Source organism: Acanthopagrus latus, chromosome 15 (assembly GCF_904848185.1).
Source record: "Acanthopagrus latus isolate v.2019 chromosome 15, fAcaLat1.1, whole genome shotgun sequence".
In the NCBI taxonomy this organism is placed as follows: Eukaryota; Metazoa; Chordata; class Actinopteri; order Spariformes; family Sparidae; genus Acanthopagrus; species Acanthopagrus latus.
In genome coordinates this window covers 17193800-17215226 of record NC_051053.1, presented here as the reverse complement: position 1 = coordinate 17215226, position 21427 = coordinate 17193800, and the positions used below count along the sequence as shown (strand labels likewise).

General features: G+C 42.7%; 1 protein-coding gene across 6 annotated transcripts in view; it reads left to right on the top strand.

The window, feature by feature from the left end:
- The window catches only part of LOC119033256, a 165359-nt gene extending 149230 nt beyond the window's left edge, over positions 1-16129 (top strand). For 5 of the 6 annotated variants that reach the window (XR_005079208.1, XR_005079206.1, XR_005079207.1 and 2 more), the window contains 3 exons: positions 47-153; positions 11388-11442; positions 14621-16129. The gene's annotated coding sequence lies outside the window, so the exon portion shown is untranslated. Of the gene's footprint in view, positions 1-46; positions 154-6261; positions 6347-11387; positions 11443-14620 lie in introns of all 6 variants that reach the window. The other variant, XM_037123116.1, reaches the window with a different exon arrangement.
- Positions 16130-21427: the final 5298 nt, after the last annotated feature.

The following is a 21427-nucleotide window of genomic DNA, read 5'->3' as shown; positions in this document are numbered from 1 at the left end:
TGTTTTCTTGTGTATATAACTATAAAACATTTCTTCCCTCTCTCAGTTTATAGAGGCGTGCAGAGATTGAGCTGAGTCCCGGTGGAGCTGCTTCTTACAACAGGGGGGACTCCCAAACCTAATATCCACAACACGGAGCCTCCTGCCGTAAAGGTGAGCCTCTGTATGAAAACATAGACTCTTCAATCATTGCTTTTATGAATATGATACAGAGAGGCTTGAAGATAAAGCGGGTGTATATCATTTGGGGAGGTCACAGCAGTTTATTGTTGCAGTGTAAATCTTGTGCAGCTTTATTTGGGCACTATATTTGGACCGAGGTCTGGTGACGTGTCATGTGCCGGAATAAGAGACCGGTGTATACATGTCACTTTGTTCGGAGGTACGTTTAAACCTACAGCCTTTTACTGTATCTGATCACTGCGCGCTAAATCATTATCCCTCTGCCTCCTGGCATAGAGGTGACCAGAGAGAGAGAGAGAGAGAGAGAGTGTGTGTGTGTGTGTGTGTGTGTGTGCGTGCGTGTGTGTGTGTGTGAGAGAGAGAGAGAGAGAGAGAGAGAGAGAGAGAGAGAGAGAGTTGGCGTGTGTACTAAAGACCATGATGGGTGATGGCATCGTTCAGCATCGCGACATAGCCGCCAGGCATGTGTGTGTGCAACCATGAATGTCAAAGATCTTTTAGCCCCCCCGCCCCCGCCCCCCACCACCACCACCTCTCACCACCTCCACCCCAACATCAGTACACACACACACACACACACATGAACATATGCTCATAAACACCAGCAAAGAAGAATGTCAGTGTGTCACGTTGAGTGACAGCAACAAGCACGTCAATCCGTTTTGACAGGTCCGGCTTCTACCACTGCAAATACACTCACATACTCACACACACACACACACAAAGGCTTGTAAAGTCTATAAAACAAGTATTACATTTTGTACAGTTAATGTTTGTTTTTGATGTTGATAAAAACAGTAGAGAAATGTTGCCGTTAATAGTACAGTACAAGTATTAAGTAGCGCTCCTGATACTGGAGGTTTTAGCACTATTGTTTGTTTAGATTAATCTTGCTGCCGTATTACAGTTTGATTACATGTCTGTGATTAAATTACTTTTATATTACACATTGATTGAATGCTCATAATATGATTACACAACATTACATTCATGTTATATTAGGAGACCGGCAGTAGAGAAGAAACTGGATTACGTTCCTGTAATTGCGGCTTTTTATTATGCGACCTGTCTTTTTACGTGTAGGTTACGTATAGATTTTGCATTCGCTGCTAAGAAAAGATCCAAAAAATACACTTTTCTTCAGGAGTGATTATGTGTCTGGTAGCGGGAAACTTTTTGTGTGAAGGTGACACTTTGGAGAGAAACAGTTGAGGTGAAATCAACAAGACAAAAACCGGTCGCGACCAATCCAGACTTAACCTGCTTAATTGAGAATGCCAACACCACCGGCTACCAATAGTTTTTTAATCATCATCTAATTTGTTTACAGGAATCATTCCGAGCAATCGCGATTACTTAAAAAAATTAAAATAACCAAAGAGTGCATCTCAGCGCTCAAGCTCACAACCTCAAATCGCAGCTGTTCACATTCCTTGAATTACAGTGTTTTCTTGGAATGGCTTTCATTAACTAGTATGTCTGCATCTTATTTCTTTCCAATCCAGTTTCACTTTCTGTTGTGGCGCCAATTACACACAAACATCTGCACGAAAAAACCAAAACCGCCAAAGCTGCCCTCTCATTCCACATCCCTACAGGACCGGGATGAGGAGCGCTTCATAATTGGAAGGATGGCTCTTAACAAGCGCTGCGTTAATTTCTCCTTTTCCCACAACCGGGTTCCTCCACGCGTTCACCTCGCCGTCTCCTCATCCCCATCATTTAGGGAATGCTAATGTGTTAAATGCGAGCAACAAAGACAGGATGTCTTGCCATTTTCTGCTTACCCACTGTTTCCCCGCATCGCTACAGCGGCTAAATTAGACCACGCCAAATGCAGAAATTAGAGCGCTGGGGCCAGATGTGAGATTTGTTTTTCACACTGCGGCGTCAGGTAGATGTTAAAAAAAAAAAAAAAAAAAAAGAATGAGAGGAAAATCAAAACAGCTCCCTCATTGGATTTGGGACTCATTTTGATTCGCCGATGGTGGCCAGCTAATCATTTGATCCTGTTAGAAGAAGTGAAGTGTTTGTGTGTTTGAGTGTGATTCTGCCAGGGAAGTTAACAGCCGCTGTAAATAGGCCGGGGCTCGGTGTCTTGATTTGTGCACAGTCGCTGCTGTGTGTGTGTGTGTGTGTGTGTGTGTGTGTGTGTGTGTGTGTGTGTGTGTGTGTGTGTGCGTGCACGCATGTGTGTGTGTGTGTCTCCTCACTGGCTGTTTTTTTTTTTTTTTTTTTTCCCCCCCTATAAAAGCAATTTGCCCCATGCTCGGGCTAGGCAATGAGCAGATGCTACCATTGTAAATGATGATGCGAGGGGCCATAATAAAGAGTTGATAAACACAGAATTACTGCTGGGCCGTGGGCACGCAGAGAGAGGGAGGGGAGGGGAGGGGAGGGGAGGGGGAGCCGAGGAGGGAGGGAGAGAAAGTGAGAGGAAAGGAGGGGTGAGGAGAGAATCGAGGGGAGAGACAGACACACAAACAATGAGACAGAAAGAGTAAACAGAAAGGTGCAGGCCCACATACTGGCTATGTATGCAACTTGGTGATGGATACAACCATTTAACAATCATAAAACTGGGCTAGAAGTATGATGAGCCCACTTGAAATGTCTCTTTCTTTTTTTTACGATGCATACAATTCTCGAACACGTACAAGTGTTCGTCGTACATGATTAGTTCAAGGACCGTTGGAAACATGAAAGTCCAGTGAGAGTTCTAGGTTTTTAAAGTTTCTGGCTTTTGACAAAGTTTAATTGTTAATAAAGCTATGTTTCCTTCACCAAACCACGTGTGGAAAAACGTGTTGCCTTGCAGTGTGCCTTTTCCTCCAGAATCACTTTGGAATGATTTAAACCCTGCGCTGTCTACATCCATATTTATTTGCTCATCGTTTTGCTGGGATTTTGTGCTACATTTTCTTAGTGAGTTAACAACTGTCAATCATTAAAACTGCATGAAACCGGTCAGGTATCTGCCTGTGTGTAATAATGTGCGCCCCTCGTGAGCGTGCGAGAGACACAGCCGATGGCACTTTGATCACACACAACTTTATTCAGGAATACGCACCCCGTGAGTACAACGGAGCCTAAAATAGTAAAGTTATTTAAAGCAGTTTCTGCAAAATAACACTTAGTTGAGTTGATATTTAGTGACGCAAATTTACTAAAAAAAATGTACAAACTTAAATTACCACGAGCAGCTGACATCCTGTATACCTAGGACCAGGACTTTTAGGGCCCTTGATTAAGTACATACTTAATTAAAATGACCAGTAGTCCACCACTGATAGCTATGAGTACATGGTGGACTTTGTCTGATTACATATTTATTGCACATTCATATATCTATTCCAGTAAGTGGTTCTCACTTTTCCAGAGGATTCTACTTAACAATGCATGGCCATGTTTTCTTGGTCTTCCTCTAATGGTTTACACTCCCCGCTCTAAATGCAGTTACATGTGCTTTTTCACCATGACAAAGCGGGAAAAAATTGTATATCTGTGTTTTGAAATAGTCAAAAACTGTATATCATTGAATGTGAGTACACAATATTATAATATATACTTAGTTTTAAGTTATTATCATCAAAGCAAATTATTAGCCATTAAAATCCAACCCTTTTTCTTATCACATGCCTGTCTCAGCCTTCCCTGTACTTTTCCCCCTGGTTGTGGGACTGTTTTGATGCCACCAAGTGCCGTGTAAATGCTATGACCCCTGACTCATAGGAGACCTATGAGTGTGTGTGTGTGTGTGTGTGTGTGTGTGTGTGTGTCTGTTTGCTTGTGAGAGAATAAAGCTATGTCCCCAGGATGTTAGTCAAAGGGCTGCGATGTGGACCCTTTGAAGAGCCTGTTCACCATGTAGCATATTTTTTTTCTTCCTAGCCCTCCCATCCAAGCATCTCTCCTTCCACCCTGCATTTGACGTTTGCTGGACATTTTGTCAGGCAAAGGAAAAACAAGAGAGCGCACACAGGGCACATCTGACAAACACACACAAATAGGACGAGCACTTTTTTCGCGGACACACACATGCATTCTTGAAAACCTCCTTAGAGAGGAGCGAGAAAAAGAGATCGAGGGAAGGCGAGGGGAGGAAGAGAGAATGAAAGATGAGGACAGGGCGCAAATGCATGGAAGATTAAGAGGCCGAGAGGGAAAGACAGAGAACTGGAGAGAGAGAGGGAGACTCTCCTCCCTTTGGCAACAGCGCTGGTGCCTCTTTCATGTCGTCCATGCTTGGATCTGAGGCTCTGTCTCCCAGCTGGGCCTGGTGTGCATGTGTGCAGCTAAGTGCTGGCTAATTTCCCCTCGGATCTCTGAGCCGTAGCCTCTGATTTCCCCCAATCACCCCACCAACGCCATCTACACCACTGCCCTGTCTGTGTGAAGCAGGGATTGGTGGAGGGGGAGAGTCTGATGGCCAGTCAGGAAGAGATTCTGTACAGTGGTTACCTGCTATAATATGAAGCCAGACTTATTCCGTGATGGAAAAAAAAATAGAGCACACTGAACCACCAGCCTCCCTCTGGACTTTCTACAATAAGAAATAAGAGCAGCTGCTAACATGTGATACTTCTGGCCATTAGCCAATGCTAATGCTAGGAGTTTTTTTGCTCACGTGTCCTGTGAAATTATGACAGGGAACTCAAACGTGCATGCTAAATACATCAGAAATCCCAAATACTGCTAAATTTGATATTTCCCTTGCTGAATGTACAACGTGGACGTGCCATTGTTTCCTACGAACAGCAGATGGCACCAAATTGCATTTGCGTCCTCAGGATTTGTCGTACCACATTGGGTTTTTTTTTAGTTAAAAGACGCACTGCGGCTGGAGCTTTGTTGTGGTGCTCAGTTCAAAGATTTATCAATCCAGTCAGCTTCCTCTGCGAGTGCACATAAGAAGAGAGGCCCCAGTAATTGCTTTTTGGTTTGTGACCCGAAAATATCTGCATATGCATTTTAAGTAAACAATCTTTCGAATGTAGGAACTGTCATCCAGAGGAACTTCTAGACAAAGTAGACCGGCCCAGCATTTTATATATCTGATGAATGGTTAAAGGGCTTGTCTGGTAAATTTTATTAAGGTTTGACAAAAGTGTTGATTTTTTGCAAAAGCAATTTGTTGTATTATTATCATTTATCATTGTGAGAGATGTACGTTAATTTGATTCAAGGGGAAATCCAATCATTTTTTGAGGAGCCCCTACTGTGCAGTAGCAGAAAGAGCAAGAAAAGTCCAAGACGGGAAGCAAGGTCACGTGACTGAGCCTACCTAAATCACGTACTTGAACCCAAAAAAAACGATCATTTCCATAATCTAACCACAGAGCTGTGGTACCTAAACCGGAATGGTGACTGTTTCACAACGTTAAAGGTCCTTCTTGTAATTGGCTGGTCAGCACCTGACATGGCAGCTATACCAACACCGTGAAGCATGTGTGTAAATGGAATCATGTAGGGCCACGCTGTAAAGCTTTGGGTCCATTAAGGTAGAAACGCGCTTTATAAACACAGTCCATTTACCTTTTAAATATTTCAGGATTCTAAACCCTGAAGACATGCATGTAACATAGCTGTAAAATACCGGCATAACATAGGGCCCCTTGGGAATCCGGGGTCCTATCTGGGAGTTTAACGTGGAGTGGGCCTGGTACGGCACAAGCCTGATTCCAAAAAAAAGGTTGGGAATCAGTTTCTAACCCCTTTTGGCATACACTCAAAAGAAAACAGTACAAAAAAAAATGTTTTACCTCATAAACTTAATGATTTTTCTGTAAATATATGCATAACCTGAATTTAATGCCACTAACACATTAATGATAGTCGTCTGATGCCATGTTTTTTATAGCACTGAACAACAGTACAACATTTTAGCTTCTCAACTTGAGAGTGACGTCAGAGAGAAATGGCTGCCAAGTGAATATGTTTTTTATAATCTTGACTTTCAGCTTGTTCTCTGAAACATGACCCAGGTTTTAGAGTTTTAGAAGTATGATGACCCAAGAAATTAGGAGGATCTTTACATTTATTTAGGAATATTCCAATACTGTTTATTTGCATTTTCAGAGTCTTCTCCCAGGTTGTGCTGTGAACTCACATCCAGAAGGGGAGTGTGTGCAGACACCGGGGAGGCAGAAGGACTTAATACCCAGTCAGCATTTTTTTTTCTTTCTTTTTTTTCTTGTATGTGTGTTGTTTATGCACAGATGTGTGGTTCATAATGCACAATATATATTTACGTATGCACGGCTTGTGTTTGTCAGGAGTGTAATTCATATAGGTGCACGTATTTTATTGTTCATTGGCATACGCACATTAGTAGACCCTCATGTAGATGTTACAGATTGCTTTATGCATTCTCCGCACATCAAACAGAAGTGACACACTCCCTTTATGGGAAGATGACAAGGGAGACGGAGGACCCACAAAGGGTGGGAGGGTGAGAGAAAGAGAAAAAAAGAGAGAGAGAGAGCGCGATAACAAATACGAGTGCTGCTTCCAGCCATGGCCGAGTTTAGAAGGCGCCTCGAAAGAAGAACACATTCCAATGTAAATAACAAAATGGCCGCCTTTCATCAACGCTTATTTCATTCTAAAAAAAAAAGAAGAAGAAAGTGATGAGACATATGTCTAAATCTGCGCTCGAAGCGAGCCTTTTGATGTGGCAGAAAAACGTCCCGGGGTTGGATGATAGACAATGTGAACGCCACGCTGTGCATCTTCAAATTTGACTCTTCTGCTTGTTTGTTTTATTTTTATCTCTGTTTTAAGTCGACCATTTAAGGACATTTTTCACACAAACAGGATAATGTGTAAAAATGCATAATTTCTGCATGAGATGCTTTGCTCGTCTGCAGCCACAAAAGAGCGTTTATGCTAAATACGGGAGGCGCATTGAATGGTGAAATTAAACACAAAAATCAAATTGACTGCGGTTACAGTGAGCCATTAAGGCGCTGCATAGACACGCAATTACTGCGTTTACTCAGAACTGCTCCTGCAAGTTCTGAATGCAGAAACAGAAAATGTTTGAAGAAATAGATTTACACAATGCTCATTTTCATTCGAACGTAGACGCCAAGCTTCAGTGTTTGTGTCCATCTGTAGCGTAAGACTGTATGTGTGGTGCATTCAAGCAACTGTAACAGAGTAACAGATCGCCGTTAATGCTGGAGTGAGGCGATTGGGCAGGTCTTTCACTCCATAAAACAATATTTATAAGACAGGAAACCCTGATACAGCGTCATCCCATACACCTATGATCAGCTTTATGGATTTTTACTGCACAAGTAGGCTGCCTGCTACAGCGCAGAGCACCCAGTGTTACTGCCAGCCAGTCGAATCCAGCAGCCTGTCGTTACCCATCATCACCTCTTGAAGTGCCCCTCAAGGGCAGTTGTGTCAAGAACAGGTATAATACAAATCAGGGCGAGTGGTCAGGGTGTTTGAAAAGGGCATACAGCGGACTCTTGCTTTCACTGAGGTTCGAGTCCTGTGTGTGTCATGGTTTAGTTCTTTGTAAGTTACCTTACATATGTAATGTGACTGCACTTAAGTAAGCATTTGTGGTGGAGGGCGAATGAAGGCCCTTAGTCCATTGGTCCAATGGCCACTGGTCGTAGCAGGACAAGGACTAGTGCTAGAGATGCTATCGCACACACGAGGTGCATTAGCGGGTTGGCCAGCTGTCAGAGAGTGTGTGTTTTGTTTGCCTCTCCAGTTGCAGCCAGTCACCAAGCACCATTTAATGCAATTAAGGAAGGCATCAATACTACTCTGTGATTGGTTGGGAGGAACAGCAGAGTGCACAGCAAATGTATTCTACCTATAGAGACGGTAATTAGCACATGCTGGTCATTAGTACACACGCACAGCTATAGGTAGATACACACACACACACACACACACACACGGCGTGGCAGTTACACTCATAGGCTCACAGTGATGGGCAAGTTGCCACCTGCCAGGGGTACTTGTGTTTGGTGTTCAGTTTTGGCTGATGTCATATACAGAGGGAAACATAGACACATGTACGTTTAAAAGTCGCCCCAGCAATCACTCTGTGTGTGCCTGTGTGTGTGTGTGTGTGTAGATTTATTAAAATGACTTCTAAACATGGCCCATCTCTTTGAGGTTCCCATGAAGAGGTCCTGCAGTGAGCCTTTAAATGAAGGATCAGAGCAGACCCCTCTGAGATGCCAAACAAACACACACTCTCTCTCTTTCACTCTCTCTCTCTCTCACTCACACACACACACACACACACACACACACACACACACACACACACAGACACACAAGCCATAAACCACCCCCTCCCAATAATCCCTCTCCCTTCTAATAGTAGCCATTTGCCATTCATTAAGATCAAAATGCTGTTTTGTGCCAGGACAAATTGCAAAGCTATTTCATTCACAGCTTGAGAAAGGCCTGAGACTCCGTTGGGTTTCTTATGGCTGTTTGAGTGCCCAAGCAGGGCTAGCTAATGTGGCTAACAGCCTCTGAATTGTATGGTGAGGTGAAGTGGTTGGAGAGGAAGGATGGAGGAAAGCAAGCAGGATATTTGTTTTTTGTTATGTTCCCTGTCCTTTTTTTCTTTTTTGTGTTGCTTATGAACATGCTCATGAAATCATGGCTGATTTCAGGCTTCCTCCAACTGCAAATGTAGTAGTCTAAGCATAGTTTCTACCAGGGATGTGCATCTATGATTCTATGATTCATGACGTCATATTGCACTCGCATCAGAAGCTCAGCCCTTTTCATCAGCACCCTTGCTACATCGATGAGCTGGCACGTTCAGATTGATGAGAGACTGACTGATTTTAGGAAGACTTTAATAGGTAAGATACAATTAGATGTGCTAAGATAATCCTTTATAAATCACACAATGGGGAAATTTGCAATGTTACAGCAAAGGATAGCAAAGATAGAGAGCATCAGTTAAAACAGTAAGAATACATATGTGAAAAGGCAGTAGAAACGATATAAACATTATAAATAAGATACGGAATACCTCCACTCTGATATGATCAACCCAAGCGCCAGAATGACATTTACAAGGCTATGCTTTAGTTCCAGTCAAGTTTCGGCAACAAACAAACGTTCGTGTTTTGGTCTACGTGGTTTTGTTGCCACAAACACAGCTGGAAATATCCCCAACGTTTCCTCGAACAACATTCAGTGGTTTCACACTTATGGATGTTGAAATGCCATCCTCAGCAGCATCTCCAGCTCATTGTCCTGTATGTTTCTGCTTTTTATCCATGTGAGTGTGATCTTACAACTCTTTATGGTGTCTGTATTCCTGTGCACTCTGAGCCTGTGAGTCTGTGGTCTATGTGTGTGTGTGTGTGTGTGTGTGTGTGTGTGTGTGTGTGTGGTGCAGGTGGGTGAGGGGGTGGTAATTAACAATGACATCTCCCGAGCCAGGTCTAATCAGTGCTCTCTTCTCCTCATGTGCTATATTTATCTCTGCTCTCCATCCTTCCATCATAGTTATTATCACCTCATCTCTGTCTTTATTTACCTCCTCTGCACTCTCTCTTCCCTGCCTGCCGCCATACCCTGTATTTCTTTTTCACTTATTCTCTAGACAGATATGATTAGAAAGAGATAATAGTGCAACAAAGGGCTACAGATGTTTCCACTCACGATGGCTTGTATAGAAATATGGTTATTCTCCTCTCTCGTTCCTCGGAGAGCGGAAAGATGGTTACGACTGATGGTTTAATCAGAAAGCGCTGTTAATTGGAAAATTACGTTCACAGTAATTTGGCAGTTAAGGGTATATATTTTACTTTGGATGGTATATGTGAGTGCTGGAGGTTAATTAGCATTTTCCTCTATTTCTTTTTTTTTTTTTATGCAGATTGCGTCATTCCTTGTGTCAGGGGCACTTCCATGATGATTACTCAATTACATAAAAGCGCTCTATGATGCTTAAAAATTAGTTTATTTGTACTTGTGACAGTCAAGTGGAAACTCTGAAATTGCCTGTAGTTGTGAATGCGTGTCCCTCTGTGTGTCTGTGTGTGTGTGTGTGTGTGTGTGTGTGTGTGTGTGTGTGTGTGTGTGTGCGCGTTACACTACTGGTGACCCCTTCGCTCGATACATGTTTGGATAGGCTCCCGTCCTTTGTGAACCTACACGAGGTAAAGGTGGAATGGACAAGGACTAGCTCTAGAATGTGTGAGAGGAGCGTTTTGTGCTGTGCCAAACGTTCGGCAGGAAACTGAGTTTGTAATGACCCATGAATCCGACGCCCGGTCCAATCTCGCAGCAAAATATGTCATAGCTACGTTGGTCCACAGTGCAAGACGTGTAGGAATCTGAATCGTCTTATCTGTCCTACGTCCATGTCCTGTGACTGTTAAGCTTCTTTCTGTGAACATCCCAAATGCCAGAATAGTTTCTGGCAAAACACAAGTCTGCAAATCCACAGTTTGGTTACAACTCACTTTTCTTCATTCCGCAAATGTGTGTTTCTTTAGTGTTTTTAATGAGTGTTTGCTGTGTCTGCCGTTTCCTCACCGTGTGCCCGGCTCGCCAACTCATAGTACTCATTCGTCCACGTAAACTCCGGTGAGAAAATTAATAAACTGTGTCAATAAGAAATAAACTTAATTGCAGCTCCCACACTGTGCTTTGCAGAGACATTAACTGCTAACGTTTTATTCTGGAAACAAACAAAATTGACGGATTTCTTTCATTATCAGTCGGAAATGAATGAGCTACATGGTAGTGATGTGCAAAGGCAAAAAATAAATAAATAATCATCTAGGGGAGTCCAGGAAATCCGCCAGACTTTGAAGTCAATTTAGGCTTTTAAAATCCTCGTGAATTTACTGAAGGAACATCTTCAAACAGGCACATAACATAACACAAACACCATAACAGCTCGGATAACTACACAACACAAATTATTTGAACTTGCAAAGCTACATGATTTCAGCGATACGGAGTCCATAAACCACCACGGCAGCAACGGAAAGTGCTAAATTGCAACAGTTTTCTTGTCAGCCCTGGACACACCTTTGTGATAAAAGTAACAAACGAAAATGTCTTACACATTTATTGAACAGCGATAGGGAAATTATAAGGAACATTTTTAATCTGAATGCAGAAACTTTACTGAAATGTTGCCTTTTCCATGATAATGAAATATGTTTTGTTGATGTTGTTTTCCTTCGCAGGCAGAAACCCGACACAGCCACATGGATGCAGGACCTTAAAAAAAAAAAAAAAAAGGTAGAATAAAATGTAACTCTCTCACACTAATGCCTTCTCTGTGTGTGTGTGTGTGTGTGTTTGTGTGTGTGTGACCTCTAGTTCTGCTCATTGGCCAGCAGAAGGCAGGGTTGTAGCACCCTTTGTATCCGCCCACCCCCAACACCCCCCTCCCCTAGACACACACCTTCTATATGTACATACACACACACACGCAGCTCTCCAACCTACAAAGCCCCATATGTGTTTGAAAGTGTGTGTGTGTGTGTGTGTGTGCGTGTGTGTGTGTGTGTGTGTGTGTGTGTGTGTGTGTGTGTTACTGAGGCCAGTTAAAAAGCAGGATTTGGCAGCGCTGAAACTTCATGCTCCAGTCTGTTCAACCCCCTAGACCTGCACGAAGACAAGGTTATCATGTTCCCCAATCACTGCCAGACACACACACGCACACACACACACACACACACATACATACACAATAAGGCCCCAGATACTGAGAAGCATGCAGCCAGGTCCAAATGTGTGTACGGGCATTGGGCCAATGTGTGTTTCAGTTTGTGTGTGTGTGTGTGTGTATGTGTGTGTCTTGATGGAAAGCCAAAGAGGGATAGGTATAGAGGTTACAGAGGTAAACAAAGAGGAGGAAAAAAAAACTTAAACGAGGAAGAGGACACGAGGTTGTTCGGAGGGTCAGTTTTTACATTTTTTCCAAAATCGCGGAAAAAAGAAGAGGTCAATGGAGGCTAAGCTAAAACAAAGACCGAGCGAGAGAGAGAGAGAGAGAGAGACCAAGGGGTAAAGCAAGAAGGGACGAGTGAGCTGGAGTTGTGTGCGAGACAGACACGAGACTTATGAGGAAAGGAGGGAGGAAAAATATAAAAATCTGTTAAATAGAAAAAGTGAAGTGACAGAAACAAGTGAGGAGGACGAGATCATGAAAATGAACGGCGAAAACGATACAGCGAGGTCACAGGAGATGAAGCGGGAAGAACGCAAGACAGCGTCAAAAGAAGGGAGAGCGAAGGGGGAACGTAATGCAAGAGACAGAAATTAGAGAATATGTGTGTGAGGGGAGAGAGAGAGAGAGACAGAGAGAGAGAGAGAGACAGATAGAGAGAGAGAGAGAGAGAGAGAGAGAGAGAAGGGGGCATGCAAGTACAGCAAAGCGTCCCCCCCACCCCACCCCCCCAGCGCCCACCTGTCTAGCTGTAATGGGAGCCAAATGTTGAAAGGCCTGGAAGTTACATCTCTGGCTTCCAGCAGTCAGGAGAGTGCGAGCGATGGGATCCTGGACCCCAAATAACTCCTGCTCACCACCGATTACATTTCAACTTCCTGCTCACTCCCACGGGCTCAGGTCGGCCAGTGCTCGGGACTTCTTTCCTCGCGTTGTCTGTACAGACGGGTTTGCCTTTGTGCACACGATTCAGGGAGAGTTCCACTAGCCACACTGCACCGGTACTTATCGGCCATTCTGATGTCACGACTCAAAATTTCAGCATGCAAAAAACTGACAAGGCTCCCCCCGACAACTATAAGACTAGATGAAAGCTAACATGACAAATGGAATTTGTAAAAGGTCTTCTGCGTGACGTTGCAGCAGGTCTTGCGCTCTTTGTGCATGAAGCCACAAATCTCAACAACTACGCAACACCTCTGACCTGCTTGTGCAACTTAGTTTTGTCCCTTTCTCCACGTGGATACAAACCCCATCGGGGAGTGTTTCAAAAGTAGAGTCATTTAGTATATTCGGTTTGTGTTTATATGTTAACGTTTACTTTGTTTTATTTTGAAAACTGGACAGACTTTTTTATGCCGTTCTGCTGTTTGACTTCCTGCCCAGCCCCATCTGCTCTGCAGTTTGATTCTATCAGGTTCCGTCAATGATAGATTCAGTGCATATTATCTGCGGAAGAAAGGCGCGCTGATAGTGGAGAGCTGCTTCTGGGACTCCTCTGAAATGCCCCTGTGGCGTGCCTGGCGGAACCATAAGCATTGTTTAGAACGCCCTTTACTGTTTGTAGTGAGTAAAGATTTGTCTCGTCTGGTGCTGGTAAAGACTGCATGACTCACAGAAATGTAGCAGAGGTGACAAGAAGTTGTCTTTCACAATGGACACAAACAGAGTTCTCTTGAATGAAAGTCCTGTGATTGTCTCCATCCAGAGCCTCCTGTCCATACAGACGTTTCCCTTGTTATAAGACCTCTCCTCACGTCCTTCTTTGCAGCTGCAATGACCGCTAGAGCCACTAGAGGTCAAAGCTGAGCAGATGATGAATCTGAAACAAACGTGACTAACTATAAACAAAGACAAGGGCAAATCACAAGACGTATCTTGCGGTTGGCTTCACTGGTACAACGGCGGGTAATGACGAGAGATCAAAATTGTTGAACATTGGAAATATATTTGTCTACAAAAAAGGGCACCCTGTAGGAAAAAAAGTTTTGGAACCACTGCAGTAGACAATAGGATAAAAAAGAAGGGGAAAAAAAACTTTTCAGCTCATAAAAAAGCAAATGTAAGAAATGCACGGCGGTGTATCCGCCTCTCTGACTGTATCTGTCGTAGTGGACCCTCTCGATAAACAACCACACTGGCTACACGTGTGATGGATCAGCCAGAAGGAGATTACATTTACTTATGCCTCGCTCCTTCTCGCACTAACTTCCAGACTTTATAAAACACACCGCCGGCGCAGCTTCACAAACTGTCTCGAGTCAAGTGATGATATCTGGTTGATCTAGGCTGAAGATAACGCTACTTGACTCGAGGTAATTCTGATATTTATAGCTGGGAGTTCTGTACCTCACCTCATCTTGAACCAGGAAACATCAGATCTGCCGTGAACTTTTTTACCGAGTATGTCCACAAATTACTTTTTTATTACGAGCGCCGCGTCTCTTCCCCACCCCTGTAACTCACCCCTCCCGTGCTTTAAACCCACTGTCATTTGATCACAACATGCATAAGAGACGGTCCCGCCGCAAATGATCAGACAAGCTTACGAGTAATTGAGTATTCAAAGCATTAAAAAAACGGAGTCATAAAACCAGATATGATTTTTATTTGATATGGAAATGTTTATACATATGCATTGCAGCTTATTAATTATTCATATTGTCTTGTTTTTTTTTTCGTTTTTTTTTTTTTTTTCTCCCTGCTTGTCTGTGATATACATTATGTATTCTCTTCTTCCGACAGACACATCTTTGAAATGGGAAGAAGAAAGAGGTAGAAAGAAAAAAGGAAAGGATCAGTTGGCGTCCCTCACTTTGACTACAAACGAGTGAAAGAGGGAAAAACTTCATTATATGGGCGAGTGACAGGAAAATGTGAAACACAATACAATGACAGGAGAGGAGCAGAAATGAGGACATTTTTTTTTTTTTTGTCCACCTCTGTTTCATGTCTGTGTCGCTGAAAAACAAAGAAGCCATCTCTGTGGACCGTGCACACACTCTCCCCCCCCCACACCCAACACACACACACACACACACACACACACACACACACACACACACACACACACTGACTGACCCTATATCTCACACACATTGCCACCAACCACTGCCTGTCATTTTTTACTGAATGTTTTTACTCGCTCCATAATCAGCAGCACAGTGTACCGCCACCACACTGTTACAGCATAGGAACAGGAGGGTTTGTTGTGTGTATTTAAAATGTGTACCTTGTGTTAATAATTGACAGGGATAATTAACTCCTTCTCGCACATGAAGCCACATTTAATATATTTTTGTTTTGTTTTTCTCGAATAAACTCACAGGCATTATTAACCCCGATGACAATAAACTGAGAAAGTATCAAACTTTTATCTGCTATACGTTCAGTAACACGAATACTGTGAGGATGGTGAAAATCCTAAGGGAATAAATGTCACAAACTTTGTATCAAGAGTAATGTAAGAAAGCATTAAAGAAGTACAGGACATCTGTCTATATACAATTTAGAGGTACTATACAAATATAATTGAGTATAACTGCTGAATGCAACTAGGCAAAATAGCTTTTTGCTCCACTAACACATTGTTATTGATTTAATACCCAATAGTAAACAGATTAAAACTAGCTTCTGCTTCCACTATTACCAAAGTTAAATTCTCCTTACCCATAATGCTTCACTATCAATAAAGAAACTAATTGTACGTAATATTACATAATAAAGGTGGCCTCTGGGAACTCTGTATAGATGTCTGGCAATAGAAGGAAAAATTAGATTGAAAACAGAGATACTTTGAAAGACATAGCTAAACATATACGTATACACAACTAACTACTACTAACACAGTCAACACAAAACACACACTCACACTGCACCAAACCAGCTAAAAAGGTCATAAACTGAGTAAAACAATGAATGATAGTGATGCATTTTATGCTCAATGAGTACTTTTGCTTTTGACTTTTGCTTTTCAAAGTGCATTTGTTTGTTTATACTAATATATTGTTGTATATCACTTTAGATGGAGGACTTTTCCTCTCTGATGAAGTACTTTAGAATGTGGCATTTCTAGTTTCTGAATGTTCCTTTCACCACTGGCAGGGTGTGATGCTCACTTTACTCCAAAGGCGTCTAAATTAGTTCTTGTTTTTTATAACAGAATAATAAAATGAACAATATTCCTGCTAAGATAATTTGGTGACCTCTAGTTTGTCAATTACTAAATAAAAATAATAACAGCCTGCGGCTCAATTTTCTCTGCCTGTTTTTTTTTTTTTTTTTTTTTTTTTTTAATGCAACTTTTTAAAGCAATTTTCCATGTTGCTCTTTTAATTATTGTTTTGTTGGAAGGGGGATCCCTCCCCCTGTGTGTGTGTGTGTGTCTGGGTTATAGGTGCAGAGTACTTGTTTCTGTTAGTAGCAACCTATTACATGGGCACAGGTTGGTGGTGAGACGGTTCCGACACCTCGCTGGATACTGTGCTGTCTCTGCTGTTACTGGTGGTCGTCAAATATGGTGCTGAAACTTATCCCTACAAGGTGTGGTGTATGGCACTGGTTTATGTCCTTGTAATGATTTTCATATCAATGGACATATTAATGATACTATATTAGAATAAAGAGTTCCTATTGAGGGGATATTTAACCGGCCTGAGTCATCAGCTGTCTTGAGGAATCAAACATAAAGAGGTTTGTGAAATTTTGAATTGGCGCACAACTGCACCTGTGAAAAATCCAAAGCATGGCTGACCAGATGTAAGAGGTGTACTGTAACAGCAGCATCCCTGCTCTTTGAATATCTCAGCCACGACATGTATCTTTTATTTTGCATCAATAACATCCATGCAGCTGTTTTCTGCATAAATACACCATGCAGTATCTGTGGCTGTGGTTTACTAGTTGAGGTCTGTGTGTGTGTGCGGCTTGTTTTGACTGGCCACTGTCTTTTAAGCTTTTTTTTTTTCTCCCTACATTTCTGATGGTACACTGCCATGCTGCTGTTCAAAGGTCCCATTGGGAAATGTGTTCAACATCCACCACTGAATATGTGTGAGTGTGTGTGTCTGGCTGTGTCGTTCTGTTTTTGTATGCGGGAATATGTGTGTTGTGTGTGTGTGTGTATGTGTGTGTGTGTACCAACAGCACAGTAATCTGTAGGCGGGTCATCATTCTTAATGCAGCCTGTGTCATCAGTTCCCGTGACAACAGGGGGAATGATGCGGCCGATACATATGAAACAGGGTGCCATGCATAAACATGGAGGCTGCAGGAGGAGGAGGAGGGCGAGGGCAGCACAGGGGCGAGGTTATATGGGGGATATGTGTGTGTGTGTGTGTGTGTGTGTGTGTGTGTGTGTGTGTGTGTGTGTGTGTGTGTGTGTGTGTGTGTGTGTGTGTGTTTGTGTGCATGTGTGTGCACGCGTGTGTGCATGTGTGTGTGTAAGAGAGATAGATCTACCCTACCTGGACCTCTTTCTATTCCTGTTTATTATTCATGAGCCCCCCTCAGTGTGCTGTCACTAGCCCCTCCCCCTGACGTGTGAATTAGTGTGTGTGTGTGCGCGCGTTTGTGTGTGTGTGTGCATGTGTGAGCACGTGATGGATGGTGACAGCGTCAACGGATGGTAGATCAGGATTAAGATCAAACACAGCTCAACGTCACACTCCGTCAGGTTTACTGGACACGTTTGGCCACATGCGAAAAAACGCAAACAAACACACACACTGTTCTTACACACAGGTCTTACAAACAGTATGTGTTTTCTTTAAAGGCACAATCAATGATCTGTCTCACCTTACCTAAATAAATAAACAAATTCATCCATATTAAAATGTGTATTTTGTAAAACCAGATATCTATGATAAGATATGACATTAAATGGAATGTTGCCCTGACGAAGTATCGCACTTGTACTGGTAAACACACACACAGTGTTTGATTGGTTTGTCAAGGTGAAATAGCAGAAACTTGAGCACTTTCTATCGAACTATTCAATCAAATATAACTTGAGTTTTGTATGTAAACTTTTGGTCTCCAGTGTAACTATAGCTGTTTAATAAATGTAATGGAGTAAAACGCATTAATTTACCTCTTAAATGAAAAGAAGTAGGATTATAAAATGAGTACAAGCATCTCAACATCGCACTGCTTTTCAAATATATGTGAAAATAAATCAATTCAATCCATCATGACCCGGTTACTCAAGACAGTCCACTATTTTCTTTCCATGTCATCAAGTGTAAACGTGAACACATCCAGCAAACTGAGCTAACTAAGCTAGCTGATTAGCTATTAATGACTTGAATAGTGTATTTTTAATCCAGCACTTCAAATGGGATTTCAAAATCAGCTTTAAGAACGCTCTACTTCAATGAACTTTGAGCATAATAATCCCTTCCATTACATTGTGTTATTTACTGAAATCAAACCTGTGACTGTGTTTTCTGAACATTCTGAGTACATAATGTTAGTTGAATGAGTGTTTGTGCTCAGTATTTACAGGTAAGTTGTAATCGGGGGTCTTATTTGTTATTGGAGGATGCACACACACACACACACACACACACACACGGGCGCTGACAGAGCACAGGCAGTGGAGGCAGCTATGGCCTCCTCTCTTCACACACGGCATTCCAAAGGGAGATGTTTTCAATTCATTCATTATAGAGGGGTCACGCAGGGTCAAGTTCAATGCCAGTAAAAAAAAAAAAAAAAAGAGTGGCTACACTGAGGGGAGCGCCACCCACTCACCCACACACACCCCCACACACGCACATATTCTCACACAAAAACACACACACCACGCAGCGAGCAGAGCACGGGCAGAATTACTGCCAGCAGAGCTTGGGATTTTGGGTAAATACACCAAAATTAGCCCCATTGTGTTGTTTGTATTTCAACAGAGGAGGGGGGAAAAAAAGGATGAGAAGATGAGATGGTGGAAATAAAAAAAGATCAAAGCAAATGGGTGGATGGCAGAGGTCGAGGTGGGGCACGGGGGTTCGGTGGTGAGGAGAAACTTGCTGGGCAGTAAACACGTCTGGGTGGGTGGTGTGTAATGATGTCATTAGTATGCATCACAGCCTCCCTGTCTTACATGCCGCCGTACGCACGCTCGTCCCCCCTCGTTTTTCTGTCACTTCCCAATTGTCATTCTATCTCTTCTTCCTATCTGGGCTCCCTTCTCCCCTCCCTGCCTCCCTCTGAGAGTTGTAGACTTTATTTAGAGGAGATTCTGGTGGGTAGGAAGTGTGTACGGGCTCAGCAGTAGAGCGGGATTTAGAGGAAATGCACCTCATCAAATGGGACGTGACTGCTGTGTCCGATGTCCGTGGCATGGAGAAGGTAATCCGACCTGGCTACTGGGACTATATGTGAAAAAAAAATTTAAAAAGAAGGGAGAGGTGAGAACATCATCAACACAACTCTGTCTATGTCTCTGTCTGAAACATTTCAGTATATTGAGAGAAAAGAAGAGCAGGGATGACAGAAGGTATAAATTAAATTGGTCACAGCCTGTCAGTGCCCTGTTAATGAGCCCTGTGAGTTGCATCTCTGTACATGCAGACAAAGAGTACTAGAGATATAAGGTTGCTATTTGTAGCAGTTGCATACGAACAAACTGTAACTGTATAATAACCATAATCACGCGACACTGCCGCAGAGTCGGATAAGTAGCTTCCCTCTGCCTCCACAGGTCATTTTAGGCAGTGAGCCATGCGGGTCAGATTTGGAAGAAATTGCTTGACAGCCCAGAGGGCTAGAGGGAGGTATTCTGCCCAAGCCAACAAAGATCACAACTGTGTTGATCCACCCATAACATACCGGGTGGATCAACACAGACGGGAAGACAACATACGGATTAAAGCCAATCTTGAGCCAGAACAGGTTGCCTCAGACGTATTTTATAAGCAGGCCAAAGTTTTCATGTGCAGTCTGAGATTGGCGACTCCTAAAGCATTTACCACAGTGACAAGTGTGACAAACCTTCATCGAGGTGATCCATACTTAGCTCACATTATGCACACGATTGTTTAGGCTACGTTATCTTACAATGGTGCGAAGTAACTCACTGTTAACTTTTGGTTTCACATGCAGTGTGTTTGTTTGACCAATCTTTCTACCCCACCCAATTGTAATTGGCCTCCTTAATCGCAATCTGTCCCTTTTTATACTCCCTAAATTATTCATTTGTTGGCACAATAACTAATACAGCCACTGGAGGTCGCCGACTTACAAACAATCAATACGGATTGTAATAAGCTGCTTTCACAGTTGACCCATGTGGTGAGAATACCATTGGAACCATCCGGTGAATTTCTGGCAAATCAGACATGGTCTTGTTTTTCAGTTTGAGCACTTCCCAACTCTGAATTCCAAAACAGCCAGTGTCAGAAGATCTCTTATAAACTGTCATGAGTTTGCTTTGATGCTATTGTGGAAGTGATTTACATATTGTTTCTAAAACTCTAGACGGAGACTGCTGTGATATATAATTGAACTTGAGCTGCTGCACGGACAGACCAGACTGTCTGCGTCTTCCCAGAGGTCTGCAGCTCAGTGTTTCTCTCTTCTCTTCTGCTTTTGATTAATCATTAACATAGAATGTCAAATCATTTGGTGGTAATGGGAATGTATATAAGTATCTTGTTATCAACATTGCTTCTGTCTTGTTAATCATGACACATTGCTCTACTGTATTTTTTAAATCTGCACATTCCCAGATCTTACACATCGGGACTCTATCCAGGTCTTGGGAAGTATTACTGCCAAAAAAAAAAACAAAAAAAAAGTTGTATAAAGCCTTAAATGTCTTAGTGTTACATCTGATAAATTACCTCCCATGATGTCAGTGTCAGTTGTGGGGTTAACAAGGGAGTTAGCTCGCCAGACCCTTGGCTCTTCTTTGCTTGAGGCTCAAGGCCACATTAACTACAAAGAGCATAACACATCCAAACCTCTTCCAAAGGGCCGGCGGTTGAGTTGAATTTTGGCTAATGTATTCGCCAGGGTTTGACAAGGAAGAATACGAAATCACTGGTTGTGCTGTATTGATTTGCATCGGGGCTGAGTGTGTGTATCTAGCAGTGAGTGACAGATTGCAACCAACTGAACACCCCTCGTCTCACCTCCCCTGCATTGGCTGTGAAAAACATGAAAGGCACTCTCCAGACAGTTCTAGGCTACTGTGGATGTAAAACACTACCAGCTGCTTCTGTAGATATAAAGTTAAATCCAAGGTGACAGAAACACAAGACAACAATCCAAACTTTCAGGTAATTATACACTAATAAAAACATGCATGTTATATTACATTTCTGGCGAAACATCACCCCACATCCTACACTCTAGACCTTTTATTGTTTAGCGAGAGCCTAACAATGTTACCTAGTTGTAACATATTCTTTCAAGAGAATTGTGTAGCGTAGCTGGCGTATGAGCAGCTCAGAAGTCTTTCATCAGTGCCTCGACCAGATCAGTTCTGTGACAGTTGTGCTTAATAAAAAGGAGAGTGTCCGTTTTGTGAGACCAACGTTAGATGGCGGACGG